This window comes from Pollicipes pollicipes, unplaced genomic scaffold, assembly GCF_011947565.3.
Source record: "Pollicipes pollicipes isolate AB1234 unplaced genomic scaffold, Ppol_2.1 Scaffold_6686;HRSCAF=7923_pilon_pilon_pilon, whole genome shotgun sequence".
NCBI classification, from domain to species: Eukaryota; Metazoa; Arthropoda; class Thecostraca; order Pollicipedomorpha; family Pollicipedidae; genus Pollicipes; species Pollicipes pollicipes.
The window spans coordinates 15548546-15568832 of record NW_023596921.1 but is presented as its reverse complement, the minus strand read 5'-3'; the positions used below and the strand labels follow the sequence as shown (position 1 = coordinate 15568832).

At 54.4% G+C, this 20287-nt stretch overlaps 1 pseudogene; it reads right to left on the bottom strand.

Moving 5' to 3' along the window:
• Positions 1-2495: 2495 nt before the first annotated feature.
• On the bottom strand, positions 2496-19928 carry LOC119107874 (putative serine--tRNA ligase, cytoplasmic; annotated as a pseudogene).
• Between the last annotated feature and the right edge of the window lie 359 nt (positions 19929-20287).

The following is a 20287-nucleotide window of genomic DNA, read 5'->3' as shown; positions in this document are numbered from 1 at the left end:
TGTGGCGACCGACGTGCGACAGTGTAATTTTAACCAAAGCAATTTTGTATTTTTTGTAACTGGTAATTTAACTTGCGAACTGCCTCACGTCAGCCAGTGTCGGCCCACTACTCCCAAGATGCATGCCCTCAGATGGACATGCATCGATATGACATCAATGTGGGCACGACTTGCTAGCGTCACCTGGTTGGCGGTGTTTCCAGCTGACAACTCACAGATGCAAAACCAACTCTAAGTGGCGCAGTTCTCAGATGGAAAACCGGCAACTCTCAGTGGCGCAGTTCTCAGATGGAAAACCGGTAACTCTCAGTGGCGCAGCTCCCAGATGGAGAAACGGCAACTCTCAGTGGCACAGATCCCAGATGGAAAACCGGCAACTCTCAGTGGCACAGCTCCCAGATGGAAAACCGGCAACTCTCAGTGGCGCAGCTCCCAGATGGAAAACCGGCAACTCCCAGTGGCGCAGCTCCGAGATGGAAAACCGGCAACTCTCAGTGGCACAGATCCCAGATGGAAAACCGGCAACTCTCAGTGGCACAGCTCCCAGATGGAAAACCGGCAACTCTCAGTGGCGCAGCTCCCAGATGGAAAACCGGCAACTCCCAGTGGCGCAGCTCCGAGATGGAAAACCGGCAACTCTCAGTGCCGCAGCTCCGAGATGGAAAACCGGCAACTCTCAGTGGCGCAGCTCCCAGATGGAAAACCGGCAACTCCCAGTGGCGCAGCTCCGAGATGGAAAACCGGCAACTCTCAGTGCCGCAGCTCCCAGATGGAAAACCAACTCTCAGTGGCACAGCTCTCAGATGGAAAACCGACAACTCTCAGTGGCACAGCTCTCAGATGGAAAACCGACAACTCTCAGTGGCACAGCTCTCAGTTGGAAAACCGGCAACTCTCAGTGGCACAGCTCCCAGATGGAAAACCGGCAACTCTCGGTGGTGCAGCTCCCAGATGGGAAACCGACAACTCTCAGAGGCACAGCTCTCAGATGGAAAACCGACAACTCCCAGTGGCACAGCTCCCAGATGGAAAACCGACAACTCTCAGGGGCACAGAGGCACTTTCAGCAGTTACGGGGCACGTACATTTTCACCCCGTGATGACGCCCACCCTTTTGAAAGCGGCGCTCGCGTGTTCAAACCTGGCATCCGGCTTCCGTGAGCGGTTGGGTTTACCCACGCGAACGTTTGCCGCACTATCAGACGGCCGCCGGCGGCCAATGTAGCGTGACGAGTAACCTCTGACGTAATGACCACCAGCGCGGTCGCGGAACACGCTGCGGCTGTCGGCCGTATGGCGATGCGGGCGGGCGCGCAAGGACCGACGTATGATGACGCAGGCGGTCGCGCAAGGATTGACCTCGGCATCCCAACAGCACAGGCCCCATCAAGCAATACAAGTGCGGGGATAATCGGTCCGGCTAGTAACGCAGAACACGAGCCCACGGTACGCCAATTGTAGCAATGTGATTTGGCAGATCAGAGGTATTGACATCACTAGTCATCTCTGACAGCGCTCGGTCGCGACCATTGGCTCTAGCAAGACGAATTACAGGGAATGCTTTACGTTTGAAGACATTGAATCAAGCACCAGATAGGATGAAACAAGCTCACTTTAACGATTGGCATACTTTAGGTGGAAAACTGGTCTAGACAGCACAATTCTCTGGTCAGTAAATACGCTCAACGTGCTGTGGTTTGATTACGCCATCGTGCCTTCCACAACATTCATTGAGAGCCAATTGACGGCCGTTATATCTGGAAATCGCGCTCACGAACACCGGACATGAACGCCTCGACAGCTATATTTTATGTTTGTGTGAGCGTCGATCGCCGCATGGCTTATGGGACGGCAGGATTTAAATGACGTAATCTGCTGCTATAACGTCATGAATGCCAAGGTGACTTTAAAATATTCTCCCAGATATACCTTTTCCCATTTTCGCGGGCGTGTAGCTCAGAAACTAGCAAGAGATTAGATCTTAAGAACGGCAGGATTGTGAACAGCACCGAAGGGCTTTAAGATGGTTACTTCAGCTCAAAACCCCACATAAATGTCGAACACTCCCTCTAAGAGACTCACGGCAGAGAACACTCTGAACACTCTGAGAGACTCACAACAGTAGAACACTCCCTCTATGAGATTTGTCATTTTCGGGACTATTTGGGACTCGGAAATGGCACGATGACGACGAGTCGGACAGACCGGTCACCTGGCGTCGCAGTTGGACGACAGGGAGTGAAGCAGCAGAGCCGGCCGTCGTAAGCCGGCGACCGGGGACCCGCCTTCGAATAGGTTCCGACACTGACCGCACTCCCGCAGCCAAGAGCGCTGCAGCCACCCGAGCCGAGTGTCGCGCGGAGTTCGAAGCGCGGACGACACCGCATTGCTAGCGCACGATATCCTTCTACAGAAACTCACGGCGATCATCCCCGCGCTCAGACTGTTTTTGCTCTGCGGTCATCTTCGTCGGCGCACAGCAGATCAAGACAATCAGCAGGCTGGTCCAGTGTATTGATGGGCTCGAGATTTCCTTCCACAATGGACGCGCGCACCCCATAGAAAACCAGTGACAACAACGTCCCGACATTGGATAACACCCGCGGCAAGTCACGTGAGAGGCGGTAGACTAAACCGTTTTAAAATACTGAATAAATAACAGAACAGCCCCGGAGAACCGCAATAGCGCGTAGCAAAACTCTGGCCCATGATGCACCGGACACCTGAAGGGACACATCGTTCCTAGGTGGTGTTGGGTTGCGGTCATTGTTCCACCTTCCCCTTTTTCATGCCGTCCTTCTGCTTTTTCGACTTCTTCGACTCCTCCTGGTCGATGGGGGCCGGCTTCACGAACGGTATCTCCTCCTGGTACACTGTCGCCACACGCCCAGGATGTGTCAGCAGCTACTCCAGACGATGTGACATGGGCAGCGACATACGCGTCATTTCCCCAACGTCAAATTACACCGTTCTCTCCAGTTCCTCGGTAAGAACACCTCACTGCCCGGCATGCGTCCGTCTCTTGTTTTAAGTTTTAACAAAGCAGCGCTCAGGGGCCATGGCGCAATCGGTATCCGAGCACGGGTCCCCATGTGGGATTCCGACGCGCTAACCACTCGGCCATTACGATCCGCGAGCATGCCCTGCGTCGGGTTCTCAGCCTCGAGCAGTCTCTATCGTTCGTCAACCCCAGATACTCACCCTCGGGCAATCTCTATCGCTCGTCAGCCCCAGCTACTCACCCTCGGGCAGTCTCTATCCCCGCCAGCTGTCTCCACCCCCGCACCCGTACTCACTCTCGGGCATGAAGGGCCGCAGCGCCTCGGGCACGGTGACGCCAGTCTCGGTCTGTCCGAGCTCCAGCAAGGCACAGATGACCCGCGTCGTGGCGCACATGGTGGCGTTCAGCATGTGCACGTAGTCCACCTGCGGGCGAGGCAGCGGTCAGCCATCAGACGCCAGCGGACCGCCTGAACCAGACGAGGTCAGGGCCACAGGGCCACACTGATTAACGTTGTTGAGGGGGGCGTTGGGACCTCGGTCCGCGAATACCTAGGCCAGGCTTCAGGTCGCCTTCTTCGGCTTTTTCCAATTGGCAAATTCTAAGCCTTCCATGTTAAACGCGTGGAGGAGACGAAAGTGCGGTGACCTTGCAAAGTCATTTTCGCTGGTAGCCTGGTAACATTTGCAGGCAATCCCAGCATGCTTCAAACATCCTGCCAGTAAAGGCCGAGGGAATATTACAGCACAAACTTCACGGGAGGCTCATCACCGGCGTGACTGGTCGGATCGTACCGCTGAAACTACTACATTTATGGTCAGTTAGGAGGTTAAGACGGGCTCGGCCCGCGCCCCCCCCCCCCCCCCCCCCCCCCCCCCAACGGACGGCACAATGCTCAGGGCCGAGCAGCAACCATCGGGGACAGTTCACCGGCATTCACGACAAAGAAACCCGACCAGCTCTCGTGCGTTACGCCCAGCATCACCCGCTCCCCTACCGCTCCCAACGCCACGGACGATCCGCTGCTGGTCAGTTGCACGCCACCCACGCACCGAGTGCAGTCTCCGAGCCAGCCGGGCGGGCGCCCCCAGTCCCCGTCGTCCGCCCAACTACTCCCAACGCCGCCAACGACCCGCTGTTGGTCAGCCGCCCCGGGCATCGAGCGCGGTCGGGAAGCCACCCGGGGGGGGGGGGGGGCGCCTCCAGTCCCGGACGACTCACCTTGTCGCCCATCTTCTTGGTCTGTCCGTAGCGGACCCGCAGCCGGCGGGACTGGTAGTCGGTGCAGTTGCTGCAGGAGACGAGCTCGCGGAAGGCGCCGCTGCCCGGGAACCACGCCTCCAGGTCCAGCTTCTTGCTGGCGGCGTTGTTGAGCTCGCCGCTGACAATGTTGACCACGCGGTAGGGGATGTTGAGCGCCTGGCAGAACCTTTCGGCGTTGCTGATCATGTCGTCCATCATCAGCCAGCTGGCGTTGTCGTGCGGGGAGGTCAGCACAAACTGCTCCACCTGCACAGAGGACAAAACCACCAGATGAGGTTAGCACTGCTCGTAGCCAGGGAACGAAAATGAGAATGTGTTGATCCTCATGACCACGTCTTGTGCCCGCAGTGGCTTAACGCTAACGATGCGCGGCCCGTGCCGCGAACAGTCTTAATCTGTAACGACACCTCGCTCAGAGACAGCGCCCGTTGCGGGCCATCCATTCGCACTCCTCACGTACCGACCGCACCCGAGACTAGTCGCGTCAGTCAGCGGCGCGCCCTGGAGCGGCGCACGACCTCCGCGGCACCCCACGCCCACCTGCGCCACCGGCTGCCTCCAGCCGACCCCGCTGACCTTTTCGAACTGGTGCACGCGGAAGATGCCGCGCGTGTCGCGGCCGTGCGAGCCGACCTCCTGGCGGAAGCAGGTGCTGAGGCCGGCGTAGCGGATGGGCAGCGTCGCCTCCGGGATCCACTCGTCCCGGTGGAAAGCGGCGATCGGCTGCTCCGACGTGGCGATCAGGTACTTCTCGTCCACCGAGGCGTCGTCGCCCCGCTCGCTGCCCTTGCCCACCACCTGAGGGCGCCGGTAGGGCGTGAGGCCCCGCTCCGCTGGCTGCGGGGGCGCACCGTCTCTGGAGGCCCCTCTCACCCGGGCCTACTCACACGACCACCCACTGCTGAGACGCACGGTGATGATTGCGGGGTATTGCAGGGACTTCAAGGTTCATTGGCCACTCGGCTGTAAGGGGTGTGTTGCATGCATTTTAATATTGCACACTCTGTCCATAGAATTCCTAAGGAACCCCCCCCCCCCTCCCTCCCTCACCTGTAGCTACTTCAGTAGCTACAGCGCCCACCAATGCCACCTGGTCAGAGGCCACCAGCCGAACCGGCCACTGCTCTCGCTCTCATTCTATACAGCTCGTCGTCAAACTGGCCGTCAGAGACCACTTACCCGAGGTCGGTCTCCGACCCGCTCGCCTTGTACAGCCCGTCGTCGAACTGGTCGTCAGAGACCACCTGCCCGGAGTCGGTCCCCGACCCGCTCACCTTGTACAGCTCGTCGTCAAACTGGCTGAGCTGGGCCACCTCCTGCATGATCTCCTTGCGCATGAAGAAGGGCGTGTAAAGCGGCTTGAAGCCCTTCTCCAGCAGCATGCGCAGCGCCAGCTGGACGATGGCCTGCTCCAGGAAGACGGCCGGCCCGGTCAGGTAGTAGCCGCGCGCGCCAGACACGGCCGCGCCCCGCTCGCCGTCCATGCCGTCGATCATGTGGATCAGGTCGACGTGCGAGTAGCGCCGCCGGACGGCGCAGTCGCCCGACGTGCGCTCCACGCCGTTGTTCTCCTGCCGGGGGGAGGGCGGCCGGTCAGAGGAAACGCTCATCCCTCGGGGCGAGTCGACTCTCGGAAAGGTCGATACTGCGGCCTCTGGTCCAAGTCAGGTGACGGGGTGACGAGCAGTCGGCGACACGTCAGGTGACGGGGTGACGAGCAGTCGGCGACACGTCAGGTGACGGGGTGACGAGCAGTCGGCGACACGTCAGGTGACGGGGTGACGAGCAGTCGGCGACACGTCAGGTGACGGGGTGACGAGCAGTCGGCGACACGTCAGGTGACGGGGTGACGAGCAGTCAGCGACACGTCAGGTGACGTTGACTATGCGGCATCTTCTCCATGGTCAAGTCAGCGAAATTTTGCTTAAAAATTACAAATATCCCTTGGCGGGTGGCACCATCGTCAGCGGTTTGGCACCATCGTCAGCGGTGTGGCACCATCGCGTTGGAACCACACCAAGTCCATTTCAGCTAGATGCTGCTGTTTCCTCACCACCAGAGATTATCCGACGCTACGCTTTACCAACCCCCGCTTGCATATGTGTTTTCATATTCTCCCCAACAACAATGGCTTGATTTGGCGCTAGATTATTACGTTTAGTTTAGGTTTGTAATTTAATTAAGTTCATACAATTAGGTTATTTAGGCGCTAGCAGCGCATAAAGATATTCCACTAACGTGCACAGGTTTTTCGGTGTTTCCTCTGGCCTGTCAGTCTAACTTGCCACATGACCAACTCCGGAGGTTTCCGTCGGTGACATCAGGCAAATAAAGATGCGTTCCATTTTAAGGCCAAGCTAAATTAATCTTATATTTTGCAGGTACCTAAAAATTCGTACCTATATATTACTTGATTTATGTAACACAGAGATCATTTCATCTAGTTTCATTTTCAGTGCTTGTGTCGGACGTGCAGATCACCAAAATACCTCACGTTCTCTCTATCCTTGACGCTTCATCTTGCCGTGACTTTGTATTTCATAGACACCTTAGCAGGCTTCAAAGGTGCCATCAACACGGCCAGCATGGTCATCCCGCCTGTGGTAACTCCTCGCGTCGGGCGTCATAAAGACATTATCGACGCCCTCCTTCGTGTCTTCAGACCTTATAAGAGCATAAAATGCATTTGGCGGCCAGCACACTTTCCCGACCTGCGACGGAGCGTCCGCAACACGCATGACGTACTTTTGTCCGCTTACGTCTCCTATAGCGTTGAGGCGCTCCAAGCACGACCTTGCGACAGTGGCAAACCACCACTGCAGCTGACGCACCCTTCAAACCCAGACAACGGAACTGGTCTGAAAGCCGTCGGCACATAACGATTCTACCGTTGCTCAGCAGTAGTTGTCAAAGAAATGATCTGGACACTATGATTTGCATTACTTTTTCGTGGTCCTTCATGCTTAACGATGGAAATAACTTACGTTGGTCCATCCGACAACCCTATATCTCTCCGCCCGGGGAATGGGGAGCAAGACTCGAATGGCCTAGAGAGAGGGAGTGGGGTAGTTTAAAACTCCTGCAGCCTGGAGACTACATTGAGGCCTCTCCCGACCCCACTTCCATCCTCCTCTCTCGTAAGAGCACTGAGCACAATTTATAGGTGTCCAGGCCATTCCGAGCACTAAAAGTTAACACCTGCTTTACGTAGTGCTACAAATTTCAAGAGCCTAATGTTGCTGATGGGGCATTTAAGGAAAGCACACGAGAACGATGTTCGAGGAAATGTAGCCGTTTCCACAAGCCCGAAGTCAACATAAGAAATGGCACACTTCAAGGTAGGAACACCTGTTTTCTTTGAAACGATGCATTCCGGCTATGCATGATGACACATGGGAATTTCAGAATGATCGGTCGCTCCAGGGGACAGGTAGTGACTGGGCCGTGTGTCTGTCGCACGACATGGGTAAAATCACAGGCACCGGTCGCGTGTCCTCCTTAAACGACTACTGGCCTCGTAAACGGCTATTTTATAACAAAAAAGCGTGTTGCCTCCCGAACGGAATTTTTCGGACTATTGTGTACAATTTAGAAATGTGAAATTTTCCTTTTACTATCCATCCCATGAAAAGTTTGTTTTGCGGGGAAAATCATTAATTCCGGACCAAAACAAGCAGAGCGAGAAGTACCTTTGCGAGCATACCTTTCCGAACACTTTCGAGATAATCCACGAATGATATGCTGAGGTACCAGCGACGTCTACAAAGTCGCTGGAATGCAGGAATGCACGTCCTGGATCCGCGCAGGAAAACAGTAAAGGCGCAACCAGCCTCCTCCGATAGTGCGACCGACACCGTCCCGTCGCGAGGCGACTGCTCTCTCTCCTCTCTCTCTCTCTCTCTCTCTCTCTCTCTCTCTCTCTCTCTCTCTCTCTCTCCCTCTCTCTCTCTCTCCTCTCTCCTCTCTCTTCTCTCTCGCTCTCTCTCTCTCTCTCTCTCTCTCTCTCTCTCTCTCTCTCTCTCTCCTCTCTTCTCTCTCTCTCTCTTCTCCTCGCTTCCTCTCTCTCTCTCTCTCTCTCTTCTTCTCTCCTCTCTTCTCTCTCTCTATCTATCATCTCTCTCTCTCTCTCTCTCTCTTCTCTATCCTCCACTCTCTCCTCTCTATCTCTATCTCTCCTCTATCTCCCTACTGATCTCTTCTCTCTCTCTCTCTCCTTATTCTATCTCTCTCTCTCTCTCTCTCTCTCTCTATCTCTCTCTCTCTCTCTTCTCTCTCTCTCTCTCTCTCTCTCCTCTCTCTCTCTCTCTCTCTCTCTCTCCTCTCTCTCTCTCGCTCTCTCTCGCTCTCTCTCTCGCTCTCTCTCTCGCTCTCTCTCTCTCGCTCTCTCTCTCGCTCCTCTCTCTTCGCTCTCTCTCTCCTCTTCTCTCTCGCTCTCTCTCGCTCTCTCTCGCTCTCTCTTCTCGCTCTCTCTCTCGCTCTCTCTCTCGCTCTCTCTCTCGCTCTCTCTCTCGCTCTCTCTCTCGCTCTCTCTTCGCTCTCTCTCTCGCTTCTCTTCTTTTTTTCCGCTCTCTCTCTGCGCTCTCTCGCTCTCTATCGCTCTCTCTCTCGCTCTCTCTCTAGCTCTCTCTCTCGCTCTCTTCTCGCTCTCTCTTCGCTCTCTCTCTCGCTCTCTCTATCGCTCTCTCTCGATCTCTGACTCTCTCTGCTCTCTTCTCGCTCTCTCGCTCTTCTCTCTCGCTCTCTCTCTCTGTCTCGCTCTCTCTCTCGCTCTCTCTCTCGCTCTCTCTCTCTGTCTCGCTCTCTCTCACGCTCTCTCTCTCTGTCCGCTCTCTCTCTGTCTCGCTCTCGCTCTCTTCGACTCTCTCTCTCCTCATCCTCGCTCTCTCTCTCTGCGCTCTTCTGTCTTCTCGCTCTTCTCTCGTCTGTCTCTCTCGCTTGTCTCTCTCGCTCTGTCTCTCTCGCTCTCTCTCTCTCGCTCTTCTCTCTCTCGCTCTCTCTCTCTCTCTCTCTCTCTCGCTCTCTCTCTCGCTCTCTCTCTCGCTCTCTCTCTCTCGCTCTCTCTCTCTCGCTTCTCTCTCTCTCTCCGCTCTCTCTCTCTCCTGCTCTCTCTCTCCTGCTCTCTCCCTCTCGCTCTCTCTCTCTCGCTCTCTCTCCTCGCTCTCTCTCTCGCTCTCTCTCTCTCGCTCTCTCTCTCTCTCGCTCTCTCTCTGCTCTCTCTCTCTCTCTCGCTCTCTCTCTCGCTCTCCTCTCTCTCTCTCTCCCTCTCTTCTTCGCTCTCTCTCTCTCGCTATCTCTCTCGCTCTCTCGCTTCTCTCCTCGCTCACTCTCTTTCTTCGCGCTCTCTCTCTCGCTCTCTCCCTCTCCACTCTCTCCTCTTCCTCCCTCTCTCCTTCTATCGCTCTCCCTCCCTCTCTCTCTCGCTCTCTCTCCATCTCTCCCGCCTCTCTCCCCCTCTCTCTCTCGCTCTCTCTCCCTCTCTCTCTTCGCTCTCTCTCCCTCTCTCTCTCTCGCTCTCTCTCCCCTCTCTCTCTCGCTCTCTCCCCTCTCTCTCTCGCTCTCTCTCCCCTCTCTCTCTCTCGCTCTCTCTCTCTTTCGGGGAGGGCGGGGAACACGGCTTATCGTGCACCCTGCCATCAGCGCTACCAGCTTGGGAGGCCACGCCGCCAGACGGGAAACGAAACCGGGGTCCCATTACGGGAGCCCGTGCCGTTGCTCTCAGGACGTGACGCCAGCTGGCTTCTGACCTCGTCGTTGCTGATGATGCAGGGAGTCGTGCAGGATGTTGGCCGATGTTGGAGAGCGCGGCCGTCGCGCTGCAGCACGCTCTGCTCCACGGCCGGCGTTCGTCTTCGCCATCTCGTCATCCAGCAGTTGGCGCACCCTCTGATGGAGGCGACAGGTCAAGACAAGCCAGGCCGGGCCAGGTCAGGTCAGGTCAGGCCAGGCCAGGCCAGACCAGGTCAGGCCAGGCCAGACCAGGCCAGGTCAGGTCAGGTCAGGTCAGGTTAGGTGCCAGCGGACGGCTCTGGTGACGCGGGCGGCCAGACGCCAGACTGGGGCGACAGGTGAGCGACGCAACGCATTCGCCGACCACCGAGACTAACGGCGCGGCGGCGGACATACCGTTGGTGCCCCACCGGCTGAGCAACACCGCACACCGATGATGGTGCTGAGTCATCAACGCTAAAACCAGCTGAAAATGGAGACCAGCATGGCACCGCACGGTAGGACCGTGCCTGTGCGTGCCCCACGATTCTGGAGGCGATCCTAGCCCACATTCCGTCCGTCGTCAGTCTGCAGCCGGCCTGCCGGTCAGCTGATCGGCCGGTCGGCCCACCGTCGTACCTTCAGCTGGGTGACGCTCAACGGCCGCAGCTGGTCGGCAGTCAGCTGAGCCAGCTGTGACGTCACAGCGTCCGGCAGCGTCTCGTCGTCGCCGGCCGGCTCCTTTTTCTGCGGTGAGGGGCAGGGCGTCAGTAGAATTCGGGCGCAGCGCATGCTCCAAATGTGGAGATGGGTGGGCCGGCCCGCGGCGCGAGCAGCGACCGTTGAGAGAGTCCCACAACCAAACCCCGTAAGTCGCAAATTGTCAGCAAATAAGATCACATGATGTGCATACATGCACGCACACCATGCCACGACCTTGCTGACCATTCTTGGTAGGAACGATCGAACACGGCATGCTTGGGCCCGAGCTGCATCACCACCGCCACCTGCATCACCACCTTAGACTGCGACGGTTTGGTGAGCCGGGTGAGTCAGGAGTCGGACTCCGCGCAGTTTCTTACCAGATAACGCCAGAGGCTTATGTGAAGGGTCTCCCTGTTCAGAAATAAGAGGAGAAAGGCGGTATGAACCTTCCATCGCCCCCTGCCCTACCTGCCCCCTCCCCCCGCCTACGGCCAGGACACGCTCTGAGATGACTTCACGGGCGTCCGATGACTCGGCCGATGACTCGGCAAAACACAGGCCTTCCCGGAAGGGGGCCGACCGGACGCCACCGCAGCACGGGGACGGCGACCGCAGTCCAGGGGCGAGGGCCGCACAGCGAGTGCCGTGTCCGGCGGGCGCGCGGCACCGCCGCCGGGCCGCCGGGCCGACCTACGTCCGCTCTCAGAAGCCAGGTCATCACCGGCAGCGCGCGCGGCCGGACGCCAAACGTGCGGACATCCGGCAGATAAGAGCAGCCCGCTCATTTCCCGGAACACCGCTCACGGTGGTGGAACAACTGTCAGGGTCACCGAGGCCGATGGGACAATAAAACGTGGCAGCAGTTCGGGGCCTGGACAAGCCTGACAGGGGACTCCACGCCAGCCAGCCAGCACACCAGCGGCGAGGCCCGGCCGTGCTCAGCGGGCGCTTTGGGCAGTGAGCACCACGTCAACTACAAGCCGGCGCCGGCTAAAACTGCAGCAGCCGCCTCCCAACTGAACCAGACCACAGTGCGACCCAGCCGAGCCCACAAGCGGTGAGGGCTGCGGGACGCCGCTGAACATCCGGGGCCGGGCACCCGACTGAGGCATCACGCTGGTCAGCACGGCTGACTGCGGGGCGCCGCTGAACATCCGGGGCCGGGCACCCGACTGAGACATCACGCTGGTCAGCACGGTTGGCTGCGAGGCGGTGCCCAACATCCGGGACCGGGCACCCGACTGAGGCATCACGCTGGTCAGCACGGCTGCTTAGGGCAAATTGCAAAAAGAAAAAGGGCAGAAACACACATGTCATTATCCCATTTCGATCCAACGTCCCGTATCCCATCGACAGATTCTCAAAGGTCTAGCCGTGGGTCGTGTTTCGAGACCTGCCCCCATCAGTCTCGGTTGCGAATGGCTATGTGAATTTGTGATGACTCAGACGGCTAGCGTGGTTGGTTCGAGTATGCAGAACTTCACCTCCCGGCTGCAACACAGCCGTCAGTTGAGCGAGACTGAAAGCCAATCAGGACTCGACTCCGAACACCACAACTAGCGTCCAATCGCAGGCATAGTGATCCACGAAAAAGGCACATGTTTTACTCTGCTAGGCGACTTGTCTCGAATTTTCGCTGCAAATGAACTCAAGCTATTGCGGCAGATGCGTAACACGATACGTGGCACATCGGAGTAGCAAGGAAATCACAAAGTCAAATGGTGAACATTATAATTTTCACAGAAATCAAGCACGTCGACGTAAATAAAAAGCAAAGGAACATTGTGCCACGTAAATGTGTTATTTAAACGTTTATCTCGTAGGAAACAAAGTGCTTCAAAATCACTAAAAAGTGCCGAACATGGGTAAAGAGGTACTACACATCGCTAAATAAGTGCAATGGCATCGCTAAAAAATGCATCAACGTCGCCAAAAAGGGTATCAACAGCGGTAAAAAAGTACATCAGCATCGCACTCGGCGTCATACGCTAACGCAAAACCATGGCAGCTACCATTTCGAAAACCGGCGGAACGCAACGTTAGTTGGATCATGCACCGTTCTAGTGACGAACTGCAGAGCCCAGGCTGTCTGCTGGCTCATCGACACATTCACCCAGTACTGGGCAGTGGTCACCTGACCCGAAGTACGGCGGATTCAGTACTTCCTCTCAACGCTCAACGCCTCCGTTTCAGAGGTGTAGTGGTGCTGGGTGATTTGAAGTGCATTGCCAGCCGTTGGGCGTCACCTTGCTAGCCATTCAAACAGCTGCCATGCAGGGCCAGGGTCGCCAGGGCAGAAGCGTGCGGGGCGGGGGGGGGGGAGACCGATCCACCTTCGGAGGTGCGGCGGCCCCGCGCTCGCGCCGGTCCAGATAACACTGGGTGGCATGGCCGGGTCCGGGTGCGGCCGACCGACCGGCGGTTCCCCGCCGAGGGTGCACCACTGCGGACACGTGGGAGGCGGAGAAGAAGGGAGGGGGGTGCGCAGGGCGCGGCCGGCCACACCTGCAGATCAGCCAGTCCCAGCCTGTCGAGCAGCGCCGGGTCGGCGCGGCCGTCGGCGGCCGGCGCGCCCTCGGCCTCCAGCGCGGCCAGGTGGCGCCACCAGCGCCGTACGGCCGGAAACTGAGCCGGCGGCGCCGCCAGCTGCGCGCGCAGGCGCCGGTCGGCCGCCGACGCCACGTGCCCGCCCACGTACGAGAACTCGGCGAGGTGGCGCTCCAAGTCGGGCAGCCGCGGCGCCGCCTCCGGCCGCTGCCACCAGACGGCACTGTCAGCGGCCGGCGCACGACGCCGAGGGCGCTCGCACAGACTCTGGCCGACGGCTGAAGACGGCTGCGCGATATTCAACACGACTATTCCAAAAACATGTGAAAATCAGCAGCACAACCGCCCCTAGTCAATCACACACCACCTTCCAGTCGAGCCATTCATGAGATTTAAGCTCAACGAGAGCTGACAAAATACCAGACAATACGTAATCTAGTTAAAAGCGGCATTGCACCTTTTTTTTGCACATTTCACTTATTGTAGCATCAGACGCGAGCAGATTAATCAGAAAAAACAATTTCCTCGAAACCCTTCTGAACCGCTCAAAGTTTCCATTTGAAGTAGTCGACCGTGCGAGAGAAATATAATTTGACCTCCTGCTCATCACTATGACATATTTCACCGTGTGTGGTCTGCAGTGCTTACAACGCACTAATGTGTCAAAATGTTTGTCAAATAAATGTTGCAAAAGATTAAAACACTGCCAAGGCAAAAAGATGTGCGAACGTAAAGCTATTGGCTCGCAATTCAACGAAACGTTACATTATGCCTTGGACATATCCCCTATGGCGTTTGTCACCGTAGCTCTTTTCGAGGCGCACTTTGGCTTTGGAAATGGGAGCATCACTTGATCCATGTGAAGTACTGGTTCAATTTTCCACCACCGAGCTACTTGGTAACAGGCCCTTTCCGCTAGACCATTCGCAGGCGCTCTTTCATTCGCACCAGTGGGACTGTCCACAGTTGTTGTCATGACGACGATGGTCGCAGCGGCAGCGAGTGAGCGTAGTGCTGTTACAAAGCGTTGAAAGCGTAATTCGGACCCGAAAATAATTAAAATGGAAATCCTTGCTGTTTTCACGCTGCTACAGTGGCACTTCCCATTGCTATAATTGGGCAAAATAGTCATGCGGTTTCACTAGAGTATGTTTTTTTTATAATAAAAAAGCATGCCCCAACGGTGGGACACTTCCTTTAATCGAGACAAGCGTGTTAGGGAATGTCGGGCCTGAGAACCAGCGCCCCGAACAGCCCCATGGGACAACACGTGACCCAGAGCCGAGAGCGACGGCTCAGTGGCCCGGTGATCGCCGGGCGTACCTGCACCGGCTCGGTGGGCGGGGGCGGCGGCTGACCGCGCCCTGCCGTCTTGGCCGCCTGCGGGCACGGCCAGGGCGAGTCAGGCAGCGACGGCGGAAGGGTAGGGAAGGCTAGCACGGATGCGGGGTAGGCCCACACGGAGAGTACACCGACTCCCGCCCCCAATCAGCCGACTCACTAAAAAGCAACCAATCAATCAATCAACCAACCAACCAGCCAGCCAACCAACCAACCAACCAACCAACCAACCAGCCAACCAACCAACCAACCAGCCAGCCAGCCAGCCAGCCAACCAACCAACCAACCAACCAACCAACCAACCAACCAACCAACCAACCAACCAACCAACCAACCAACCAACCAACCAACCAACCAACCAACCAACCAACCAACCAACCAACCAACCAATGGCTCATCAGCCAGAGCAGCCTCAGCAGTGGCTACGGTTTGCCAAGTGACAAGAGCAGATTAGTGTGAGACGTAGGCATCGGTAAGGGTCACGTAGCTTGCGAACGACAGCATTTGCAGCGCGCAAAGCTCACTGCATGGCAAATCACGAAACGTCCTTCATCGATAATATACGTTGCACATAGCCCAGTATGCTGGTGTCAAACTCCCCCCCCCCCCCCCTTATACCCAAGCAAACTGATACAAGCAGCTGATTGCCTGAAACCTATCACATGACGTAGACATCGCATAGACATTACCTGAGCAAGGCAAACACTAAATGGGGGGGGGGGGGGGGGAGATCTTGAGAAAATGGTGATAACCACATGCAACGAAATGCACCAATGCTTGACTGAGTACAGCAAAATGCCCATTCCAATCTTCAAGAGTGATGTGGCCCCACAGCACTAAACCAAGCCCTTGGGAAATAAGAAAATGACTGTCGTATGATGACGCAAATAAGAAACCAGAGAGATAAATATTCTTTAATAACAAACCTTCATTTTCTCTCCGATGACTTTGGAACACGCATTTTTCAGCTTGTTCCAGTTGTCAGCGTCGAAGCGATCTTGAAAAAACGACATTCATGATTAACACCCAGGGTGGAGGTACACAGCAAGTATATAGCAAGCACACACAAGCAAGGAAGTGCATGGCCATGGTAAAAGCATTCCAGCAGCAGCCTTTTCCTCACTTATTGGTCCTGAATACACACGCACACGCACACGCACACGCACACGCACACGCACACGCACACACACGCACACGCACGCACACGCACACGCACACGCACGCACACGCACACGCACACGCACACGCACACGCACACGCACACGCACACACACAGTGACAATCGTCTGGCAAGTTCGAATCAGTGCCAAATGGACTTCCATTCACACCTTACGGACACCGCACATGATATATGGCAGATTTGTCAACTGATAAATAAACATGGCTTGGACTTTGATGAGCTGTTTGAGTAAGGACGACAGGATTTCATGCAGGAAATTAGCCGACGTTTTCGTCGGGGAGGGGACAAATATCGAATATTTTTTAGAAACCCTCCGAATTTTGACCAAGGTGGTGCAACATCGCCCAGTATCACGCGTAAGCCCCTAAGGGGGGGGGGGGAGTGCATACGGCCCCTTTGACCGTACCAGCACTCCAGAATTCAACCGGTGGCGTGTTCCGGACCTAAATATACATCCGTGCCACCCAAACCCTGACTCTCCGGCGGCATGGGCCCGCGACCCGTTGGCGCTAATCCGCTGACCTTTGACCCTGAACCCAGACATGACCTGCCCGGCCCACATGTCACGGCTGAGGCACTGAGATGCTCGGCTGACCGCGGCCCGGCTCTGCGCTGATTGGCTGATTTCGAGCAAGCGGATGGGCAGCAGGCAGTGATCCCCGAGCCGGGGAGGTTGAAGTACGAAAAATATTGACACCCCTGCCACGCAAGTGACCAAGCATTGAAACGATGGGCTCAACCATTTACTATTTGTCTGATACCATGGCATTTCACTTGAGGCCATCAGATTGGGCAGCTTGGTGCATCCCACATACGTTTCCTCCAGGCGTTGTCGTGATCCACCACCTTGTCCACCAGCGTAACATCTTTGTAACGATTCTTTTGCGATTTTCTGATCAGATCTGGGTCGCCACCCTTTTCCGCCCGAAACAGGTCGATGTCCAGCACCATCTTGAACTGAAATACAGTAAAATCACTGTCCACACAAGAGCAGGCAACAACACAGCACATGCTTGAGGTAACACATGCTACAGTTCAAGTGACAATCAACGCATTCAACCATTAATGTTTTAGTGGTTTCATGTAACTCTTCATGTGCCATCATTACTGAATGGTTTGTGAAACCACTAATGCACCAAACACATATAATGGCAAGACAATCCATTAAAGACGCTGTATAAAATAAAAGGTATTACACAAAAATAAAATTGAATGTTTCCTATAATTAGGAAAAATGATAATCTCAAAGGAGATATTCCATCAAACCAAGCACAGAAAAATGAAAAATGTCCAGTTTTGTGGCTGTGATGCTTCCTACCAACAAACTATCACAATGAAAAATCCAGAAACACCTGGTGCAGGACATTCTCCACCACTACACTGTGACACAGACCATCCTATTGCCCTTCAGGGATTTCGATTTTGTGTCATTGGGGATTTATGATTAAAACGTGTTGAAACGGTTACATGGTACCAAAGATACAAATCCACAACCCTCAGCTGTGATGCAGCCTGTTATGGTGTTAGTACTACCCCACTGATCTTATCTGCATGTGTAGTGATGTGCATCAAGGGTCTGTGCTTGGCTCATGTCAATATTCTAGTGGGGTATAACATGTCACTGGATTTCCACCATATGCCTGTTCACATCACTTCTCTTTTGTACAGCCTTTGTGGCAGTCAGACCCAAAGGCACCCTAGTCCCATCCACATAGGATTTGATGTTGCCAAGAAGGCCACGATTCCTGGCAAGATTTGTCAGGATTTGTCACCAATCACAACTTGTTGTCCACTACACAAGTCGGGGCTCTTTCTCTTAACCTGCACTCTTAATCGCAGTGGCATTAATTCATGTAAATTGGTCTTCAGTAATTCCCCTTTGCTTGGAGGACCCCATGTCCCGACCGAGCTCCTATATGTTAGCTTGTCCGGCACCCCGATCATTAAGGGGCCACCACGTTGGCCTTGGTGTCCTAACCTTAGAGCAGCAGGATGTGCACCAATGAAGTTTTATGCACAAATCTTGACCATAATTTTATGCTCTACTGACACTGCATTACGTCATTTCCAGCTGTTATTAAATTTGTGACACCTACAATACTTGTGCATCATGTTCTTAATGCATTTTAAATGCCAGGATATTTTGAACTCCTTCATAATAGGCAAAGCAAAAACTCTGCATTGGTCATCAGCTATCAGCTGATCATATCAGCCAGCCAGCTAGCCATAAATAGGCTAGGAATCAAGTTTGTGCTTGACTTTGATGGCATTTATTAGCTGACTTTAGTTAGTTGTCATGTTTTTTTCCAAAATATTTGACTTCAAAATGACAAAACTCTCTAAGCTCTGGAGAAAATGAATAAACTCCATGTGCATGAGTAGCATGCCTAATTTTCTAGGGCTGCCCCATATCTTTCTTAAAAAGTTTTGTTATAAAAAGGGTCCCTTTTAAAAGTGACGTGTTGAGAATCTCAAGAGCTAATGGCTTTTTCTGTCAGCTCTGATCCCTACCATCTGACAGTGCAATTCCAAGACAACAGCAGAGCCTGGCACTGACAATCTAACATGCCATAAAGCTGATGCAGTCCACAATGCCCTTCGTCCATTGTTGTCTGCGCTGCAGGCCAATGCCTGATGGGGACTTCATGACACCACAGGACCCATAACATTTGTGCAATGTCTGAGTCTACAGCTGTGATCTTGCTCTCTTTGATATCCTCCTATGACAATGCCACCATTTGTGACATGCAGCATATTCACAGCTGGGAAGACAGCAGGAGCATAAAACTGCAGCATTCTCCAATGCATCCAGAAAGGTGTCAAGAATGTCAACATGAATGGATGGTACTAAAATCCTGGTTCTCCAGCAATCTCTGTAGCAGTCTGCTGGTGCCATTGATCACTCTTGACTCAAGATCCAGACTTCTGACCCACCCAGCCCTATTAACAGTTTGAGGCAATTACATGCTTGGTTGACCACAACCCAGCTCTGTACAAATTGGCCAATTTTGAGGAAGGGGGGAATAGATAATAAATTTGAGGCTGAGGGTGTTAAAGCATGAAAATATATCGGCATCCCTGCCCCCCTCCCCCCTTCCCACGTGACTGAATATTGAAATACTACATGACTGCATTATATACCAGTCAGCTCTACACAAATTTTGTTTCCTTTTGAATGAGCCAGTGCATTGTCTGGCCCAACTGAAGTGGAAATGCCAGCTGGCAACTGGTCAACTGGGATCAACCCATCCCCTCCAACAGTTGTGCCCCAGCATTGTGGAGCATGTGAAATCATCCACATTGCTGTCTGGTGAAAGGGTGGGGGGTAAGCTAAACAACAAATGCTGTACTGGAGTTGAACACAGTCATAAAAAATCAAATTCTGGCAATGTGGTTAGCAGGGAGAACCCAACACATTACTGAGCTTTCCTGTATTAGTGAGCATGCATATTCCACTGCATAATGCATGCATGGGCTGCATCTTCATACAGGGTACAGAATTGCATGCAATGATGCTAGTCTGCAAAAGGTGGCAGACCACCAAATCCTGGCCCCTTAAGGCATTTGGGGCAGGTCTGCTCCTGCCCCAAATGGGGCAGCCAACTTCTCTGCTTGGTTCTTGGGGCAGGAGCCGATAATCTGATGACCAGCAGGCTTACATACCAAATAGTACCCTTGGAGAGTACCAACACAGCCTACCCCATTAGGCAACTTCTGTCCAAAATTTCCCAAACCTGCTCTTCATGTCCGACAATGATCTGCTGCACCCTAAAACCATACAAAACTGGCAACAAATGACCAATGGGGAGCTCATAAATACCATATGGTAGTTGGCAAACATGAACTCATGCAAAATCAAATGCACAGCAAACTAACCAACAGGTATGATGAAGCTAGATAACATGAGACCATGGGGAGGCTAAGCCTATAAGAAAAAGCATTAACATAGGTGGTATTTTATGAGCTACATTGTACCGAACCGTGGTAATATGCAGTCACCATGCTTCATCTGAAACTGAATTGAACAAGGCTTGAAATATCAACATTAAACCATACAAATACCTTCCCTATAGTAACACAAAAGGTCCTAAATAGGCTAAGATGGTCATAGGTTATTCTCACCGTCAATGTCCCTGTCAGCGTGCTTCGCAGACGGCAGGCCCCCAGTAATCCCCACCTCGCCGCCCAGACTGCACATGCGGTGACGTCCCAGGATGACGTTCCTCAATGCGGTCAGCACCCGCGCTACTGCACTCTGGGTAGGCCGCACTGTGACGTCCTCATGGGAATAAATCATATGCCGCGGCACCAACGCTGCGGCGGCGTGAAAACGCTGTTCTTTGTGAGTTGGTTTTAACATAAACGTATCCATAAGCTGAACTTTTTCGACCAAGCACATTCAACAAAGCATTTTCAGTCGGCACATGGCGGTGGTTTGCACCAGAGCCACAAAATTGTTGTTGAGATGCGCTTCCAGCCTGTCCCCGACAGAGAGATAGGGTCGCAGCTTCCTACGACGTGCATTGAAAAGTTAGACTGCACAT